Source organism: Octopus bimaculoides, chromosome 9, assembly GCF_046866305.1.
Source record: "Octopus bimaculoides isolate indiv1 chromosome 9, ASM4686630v1, whole genome shotgun sequence".
Taxonomy (NCBI): Eukaryota; Metazoa; Mollusca; class Cephalopoda; order Octopoda; family Octopodidae; genus Octopus; species Octopus bimaculoides.
Genome location: NC_142936.1, coordinates 77,777,067 through 77,784,566, shown reverse-complemented (window position 1 = coordinate 77,784,566; position 7,500 = coordinate 77,777,067). Strand labels below are relative to the sequence as shown.

General features: G+C 32.0%; 1 protein-coding gene across 7 annotated transcripts in view; it reads right to left on the bottom strand.

The window, feature by feature from the left end:
- The window catches only part of LOC106868256 (uncharacterized), a 211,202-nt gene that overhangs the window by 44,629 nt on the left and 159,073 nt on the right, over positions 1-7,500 (bottom strand). The window lies entirely within an intron of this gene.

Sequence of the window (7,500 nt, the reverse complement as noted above, 5' to 3'; positions counted from 1 at the left end):
CCATTTGCAATTCTTTAAGTTTGTTACAAAGTGTGGGAAATGATATATTATCATTTTACGGATGGCTGGTCTACACTGCTTGTCTTTATAACAATCTTTCAATAATTGTGACATTTTCTTTTTTTTTTTTTTTTTGCTTGTTTTTCATTCCTTTTCTGGTCGGAGGATTAAATTTTGAAGAACAATATAATGTAGAACATGAAAATTTCATAGTTTTGTATTTTGATATTAAAAAAATATGGGTCTCCCTTTAAATCTGCCTCTGTGTATATTTCTCTCTCTATCTATCTATCTATCTATCTATCTATCTATCTATCTATCTCTGTCTGTCTCTCTTTCTCTCTCTTTTATATATATATATATACATATATATATATATATATATATATATATATATATATATATATATACACTCTTGGAGCAGTTGGCGTTAGGAAGGGCATCCAGCTGTAGAAACTCCGCCAAATCAGATTGGAGCCTTGTGTAGCCATCTGGTTCACCAGTCCTCAGTCAAATCGTCCAACCCATGCTAGCATGGAAAGCAGACGTTAAACGATGATGATGATGATATATATATATATATATATATACTAGCAGTATAACCCGACCTTGTCCGGGTGTGACTTATTATGCCATCTACGATAAGTCTTGCTAGCTGAAAACCAACTAAAATAGAAAGCCTTACAACGAAAAAACCCTTATGATGTAAATATGTTCATAATTCAAAAGACGATGAAATTAATAGGGAAAGTCTGAAGGCTGTTTTGCGTAAAATTATTAAGCATACGGAAATTTCATCCGTGTAATTGGCTATAGAAATGCTTGTGCAAAACAACTTTTTGCGCTGCCCTGATTATACATAGCAGGGTAATCCCTTTCAGCAGGAGCTAGGACGGCAATTTCTGATGAAGCAATTGCTGGCGATCTGTTGCTACACAGTTTTGCCAGAATTCTATCAGATTGGGCAGAAGATGTTGATGCACCATTTTGCATTATGTTCAAAATAGCTTCTGGAATGTGATGCATTACTGCAGTCTGTTGCTGTCATTTTAAACCGGTTGCTGTCTTTCCCCAGCAAACTCTCTTCTTTGGAGGCATAATCTATGTATATATTAAACAGAACAACAAAAGTTATAATAGATGGCAGTGTCGGTACTTTTCACATATCTGTAATTTTTCAGATTAACACCCGCACGATTACCCAACCCTAATCCTAACACTAACCCTAACACTAACCCTAAACCCTAACCCTAACCCTAACCCTGACCCTAAAAACCGTAACCGTAACATTAATCCTTAACCTTAACCCTGACCCTAAAACCCTAACCCTAACACCCTAGTGAAAATCTTGGTAAATTTACAAAACATTGACGAACATGAGTTATATTTTACTGAATGATTGTGTACTTGCACGTGTATGCTTTTGAGAGAGCGAGAGAGGAAGAGGTAGAGAGGGGGAGAGAAAGGAATAGGGATAGTTAAAAGTTTTCTTATGACTGCTTCTCTTCACTGCCTATTAGAAATCTAAGGATGCACATAAGCACATAATAGAGAAAAATGAAACAAATATGGACGACTTGCTCCGAAACACCACCGAGTGGGGAACACTTCTTAAAAATAACCTGCAGTTGTTTCCCTTCAAACTTCCTACATGCTTGAAATGTACATACATCAAGATACATTTGTACAAAATTTCATGAAAAAATATTCATTTTCCTGGAAGTTAAGAGGAATTTAAGTGGAATTTCCGAATATTGTACCCCACCCCCTTCCAAAACAGTTTCACCGAAAATTTTTGTATATTTGGAATCTACATAATAAATAATATATGCATAGAAAATTTCATAAATAAATATTCATTTTTATGAAAGTTATGACCTTCCAAAGTTGGGGGATACAACTCTGTAGTTATGCCATCAATGTTTTGTAAATATACCACGATGTGAATGATTGTGTTTACTTACACATGTATACGTTTGAGAGAGCGAGAGAGGAAGATGGGGAGAAATGAATAGAGATTGAGTGCAATGTGTATGTTGTTGTCACAGGTCATGTATGTGTGGTTGTGTGTGTTTTTACGTATCTATGTTATGAAAAATAGGTAAAGAATACTGAGATGAAAGTTTAATCTATCACGTTGTATGTATCACTTTCTCTCTCTCTCCCTCTCCCTCTTTTACTCTAACTCTCTATATTTTTATGTTGAGCGCGTGTGTAAGAATGACGTTCCAGGTAGCAGGGATGAAATATAAAAGTTGCTAGAAACAACAGCCAAATCTCCCTTAAATCACACAAAGTAAACGGAATTTAAAAAATCTAATTACTGCACTGGAAAGTTCAGATCGAGAAAATTCCATTGATGTAAAATTTTTACGAAAAAGTGGAAAATGTGGATTTCTATAAACATTCAAAAAGGCTTCACACAAACACACAATTTCAGATTTATATATTAAGATATATATATATATATATATATATATATATAGATATAGATATGCAGGGCAGGGAATCATCAATTAGTAATAAAATTAATAATTAACAATTCTGCCGGGTAGCTCAGTATGAAAAAAACCTTCTTCGGTAAAAAACATTTATAATCATAAATATATAGGGATTGACAGTAACCTGCTTCTGTCAATCCCTATATATTTATGATTATATATATATATATATATATATATATATATATATATATATATATATATATATATAACTAATTACAAATCTCTGCCATATCTTCAATTTGGATTACGGAGATATAACAGAAATCGTTTTGGAGTTTGGAGTTGAACGTACAATTTTTTTAAAGACTCACATGCATTTCCAACCCCCTAACTTTCATATGTATATATATGTGTGTGTATATATATATATATATATATATATATATATATATATATATATATATATATATATATATATATATATATATATATATATATATATATGTATATAAAAGAAAATAAACTGGTCTTATGTATGATGACTTTTGTATCACCCTGTACATACATATACACATATGTACACACACACACACACACACACATATACATATGAATGTATATATAAATATATACTAGGAGGGGTGCTAAAAAGTACCTGGTTTTGGGTAAAAGAAAGAAGATCGGTTAATTACGATTTTATTCCACACATTCGCCTTTCAAATTCACACGCTTATTACTGCAGTCATGCAGTAAAAAATTCAAAAGGTTGGGCTTTCAAACAGGCCTTTCATGATAATCAGGGACTTTCAGCAACCCCTCATATATATATATATATATATATATATATATATATATATATATATACACACACATTTCATCATGCTGAATACATTTTTTGTCTCTCAGTTTTTTTTTTTCATTCTGTCTCCATTTTTTTACTCTCAACACTTTTGTTGTAGGGTGTACGCTCAAAACATCATTATATATATACATATATATATACATATATACATATATAGTTTACTGTTCCATTATCAGTTGAATCAGCAAAAAATGTATGCATTTATAGTCATATATACATGCTTATATGCATTTGCATGGAAGCATGTATATGCCTCTTGAGATACAGAATCCCAACATGAAGGGTTAGCTCAGTTAGCCAGTCAATATACATGTATATATATATGTTTGTGTGTGTATGTGTGTGTGTGTGTACACACACACACATACACACACAGTGAATGGCGCCAATTTCCAGTACTCAGAATTACCCATTTTCGATCATCGGCTAGTAAATCAAGCCTGGTTTTCTCTTGAAATATGAAATGAAAATTTGAAGAAAACATTTTATCACTATAAATAGAATTATTGTTATTTCTAAATCTCTCAATGAGAGACATTCAGTAACAGTACTTTAAAGCAAAGACTATTTGCCAACATAATGTGGCTGTCTTGGTTGGGACGAATGTTACTGTTGTTTAGTTCCAGGAAACACCATCTCCAGCTGGCTATACAACAAACTATCTGCGTCCTTATATTTTCGAACAGGAGGGTTCAGCATCTCCACTCAGCACAAAGCAATATCTGTGGACTCCCACGGTTTCTGAGTTATTTCTCTTCCTCAACTTCCCTGTTCGAAAATATATGGACACAGATATTGTGTTGTATAACCAGCTGGAGACAGTGTTTCCTAGGACTAAACAACAGTAACATTCATCCCAACCAGGACTACCACATTATGTTGCCAAATAGTCTTTAATTTATCAGTATGTTCTTCTGTTTAAAAATCTTTAGGATCAACTTTTGATGTCATTTCTGGTTCTTATACATTATAAACTCCATACAAACTAGCTTTTTGTGTTGGCACCCTATATCTGAAGATGTTAAACTTTATGTATTTAAAGTTGGATAAGATATCACCTGTTTGTTCTCTGATCAATTGTTATTTTCTTTCTAACCTTTCATGTTGTGGATCAGCAGATTCTTTTTTTATTACTTTTTTATTCGTTTTTTCCCAGATTTACTCTTTTATTCATATTTATTTTATGTATTACATTTTTTTTTTCCTTTAACATATTCTCTTTGTCATTTCATTCTATTGAAGCATTTTGCTGAGTTGTCAAGCTCTTATTCTTCTCCAGACAGCTAAGTATATGATTGCTTGACACAGACATAAATTAATGATTTTTCACTTTCCTATTTTAATGATCTCCATATGCTTCATCGCAACTGGTAATGTAAAACCAGTGGTTAAGAATCTGAGTAGTATTATTTCATTGGTATGAGTGGCTTGAGAGCTGTCAAAGAGGTGCTGTGGAATGCTGATGGATGTTAAGAACATGAGTGATTTTTATCAGAAATAAAATAGTATTTAAGTACTATTCTTATATTTGCTAAACCTCAGGCGTGGCATTAGGTGCAAGCATGCTTGCTTCCCAACCACATGGCTCCGGGTTCAGTTCCACTGCTGGCACCTTGGGCATGTGTCTTCTACTAGTACCAGGCTTACAAAGAATAAGTGCAGGAATTGATTTCTTCAACTAAAAGGTGGTGCTCCAGCATGGCCACAGTCAAAATAACTGAAACAAGTAAAAATGTAAAAGTATATATACATACATATATATATATATATATATATATATATATATATATATATATATATATATATCAAATAATAAGCAACACGGATTTCAAAAGTGATTGCAGTACGCACGTTTCATGCTACTTCAATTTATTTAAGTAATGTGAGCATTACCTTAAATGCAATATGAAGAGCAATCTTCAGCTGCACGAAAAAATGTAGAAAAAAAGACATATTACAAATGTGGCAACATATTAAAACCAAGTGGGAGAGAGCAGAGGAAGAATATATAAGTCCATCTTGACATAGCAGGGTCTATCAGGCTAGTAATTGATTCTAGACAAAAGTTTTAACTGTCTCAGAATTCTATTGTTTCTTATCTAGTGATGATAGCAAAGGGACAATTACTTCTAAAGAGAGGGAAGGTGTAAGCAGTATGCATGGGCAAGGCTATAAAAGTATTAGAATCTAGAGGTTTCACTGGTCATAGTAGTATCAGGTCATTTTATTACTATCAAAATGTTGAGGAATTAATGTTGAGGAATTATAGCCCTAGGTATATGGGTCAAATAGGTTTTTTACTTTTAGTCTGAATAGAGTAACAGTATAGTGGTACAGACAACAACAGAATATATAACCATAAATCTTCATTTAGACTTAGACATAAGGCAAATAGTACAACTTTGGCAAGTAAAATTTGGGAGTTAAAAGACAATAGTATTAATTTTAGCCTTAAATGGGAAATTATAAGAAAAGCTCAACCTTATAGAAATAATAGATATGGATGTGAATTGTGTTCTATGGAAATATATGAAATTTTTAAACTTAGGAACAATCCTAATCTAATCAATAATAGATTAGACCTTAGGGTATCATGTGTGCATTGCTCTACTCGCACTTTTAAATTTTTTAAAAAATAGGACTTTTATTTAAATAACTAAAGTTATCAAAATTTATAGTACCTTACTTCTATTATAGTCATCTAGAACTATCAACTAGCACATATTTATTTTGGTAATTGAAACTTTACAACATATATTCCTGATCTCTATCCTTAACATCTAATCTACTTAAATCAGTCATCAGATTCCTGTATTGATTATCCTTGTTATTTCCTAACATCCTTTCTTTTCTCAGTCCCTTAAACATCAGTATACACATTATTATAAACTAATATAAATCCGATAATAATTTTTATCTTTTATTCACATTATATAAATAAGGCTTACCTATGTGTCTCCTAAATAGTATCATTATCGTCAGCTAATAAGTTTTTTTTTAAAGATAATTCAAAATAGTGTTCATGATCACTATATGCTTAATATACTTAATATCCTTAAATTTTACACCCTATCCAGAGCCCCTGAATTCAATATTGACATTATTTCATGATTTTTGTGAAAGATAACTACATCTCATTTTATTTTATTAACATACCTCTTATTGTGTAAACATTAGTTAGAATTCTGTTGTTGTCTGTACCACTATACTGTTACTCTATTCAGACTAAAAGTAAAAAACCTATTTGACCCATATACCTAGGGCTATAATTCCTCAACATTAATTCCTCAACATTTTGATAGTAATAAAATGACCTGATACTACTATGACCAGTGAAACCTCTAGATTCTAATACTTTTATAGCCTTGCCCATGCATACTGCTTACACCTTCCCTCTCTTTAGAAGTAATTGTCCCTTTGCTATCATCACTAGATAAGAAACAATAGAATTCTGAGACAGTTAAAACTTTTGTCTAGAATCAATTACTAGCCTGATAGACCCTGCTATGTCAAGATGGACTTATATATTCTTCCTCTGCTCTCTCCCACTTGGTTTTAATATGTTGCCACATTTGTAATATGTCTTTTTTTCTACATTTTTTCGTGCAGCTGAAGATTGCTCTTCATATTGCATTTAAGGTAATGCTCACATTACTTAAATAAATTGAAGTAGCATGAAACGTGCGTACTGCAATCACTTTTGAAATCCGTGTTGCTTATTATTTGATTTTAATCACCCATCCTTTTGGGATGTGATATTCGGGTGCCTTCGCATAAGTACCATATTCAAGCCTTGAATCTATATCTAAACCGTATATATATATATATATATATATATATATATATATATATATATATATATATATATATTGTATATTATTTTATGTGTATTAATATTATCTCAGTTATTGAAACTTTCGATAATTTGAATACGTTAATAGTTACCATGGGTAGCAAAATTACACTAAAAAACAAGACATCCCAGCCGTTTTACAGGTTGATATACCGAGTTAACGTGATATATTTTGAGAATATATGAATATATATATATATATATATATATATATATATCACGTAAAAGCACCCACTACACTCTCGGAGTAGTTGGCGTTAGGAAGGGCATCTAGCTGTAGAAACTCTGCCAGATCAGATTGGAGTCTGGTGCAGCCTTCTGGCTTGCCAGTCCTCAGTCAA